The following is a 638-nucleotide window of genomic DNA, read 5'->3' on the forward strand; positions in this document are numbered from 1 at the left end:
TAGGTAATCCTGCAGACATAGCGTGTTCCCTGCACCACAGTCTACACTGACAAGAAATGGCGGTGATGCCTTCACATTTTTATGCGGCACAAAATGGACCAAAAGGCAAGGTGGCTACTTTTGTAAAGAGGGACTCCGTCAATGTTGCCTTGTAGCTTCAGTTCACTTGGAACTACTTGCCCCGGCTGCAACACTTGACGAATTCCTTCTGCAAGGCCAAAGTGCACAAATGAACCATTTTGCTCCACCTGAGCTTTGCGCTCAGTTTTCAAAACTGTCCTAGCATCTTTTGGAAGGTCAGAGATGCCTCTTCGCCGGCAGAAATCGAGGACAGCGTTAATGCATGCATGCGTCATATTATGTTTGGAAGCAATTATAGCAAGCTCTTCACTTGCAGACAGTTGTTCGGAAAGTACATGAGAGAGCGTTAGACTACAAGTGAAGGCTATTCCCTTATCTGGCCCAGTGAAGCTGTCTGAAGCGAGAAAGTCATCAGACTCATCACTTGAATCGCTACCTTGGGGACCTCCTTTGTCACTTGAGCTGCTATCAGTCGCTGTGCACACATGAGGACGTACCCGCACTATCTGATTGGCATTCTACAAAAGGAGCTTCTTGTCTACAGACGTCGTCAACAA

Source organism: Dermacentor silvarum, chromosome 5 (genome assembly GCF_013339745.2).
Source record: "Dermacentor silvarum isolate Dsil-2018 chromosome 5, BIME_Dsil_1.4, whole genome shotgun sequence".
Lineage (NCBI taxonomy): Eukaryota > Metazoa > Arthropoda > Arachnida > Ixodida > Ixodidae > Dermacentor > Dermacentor silvarum.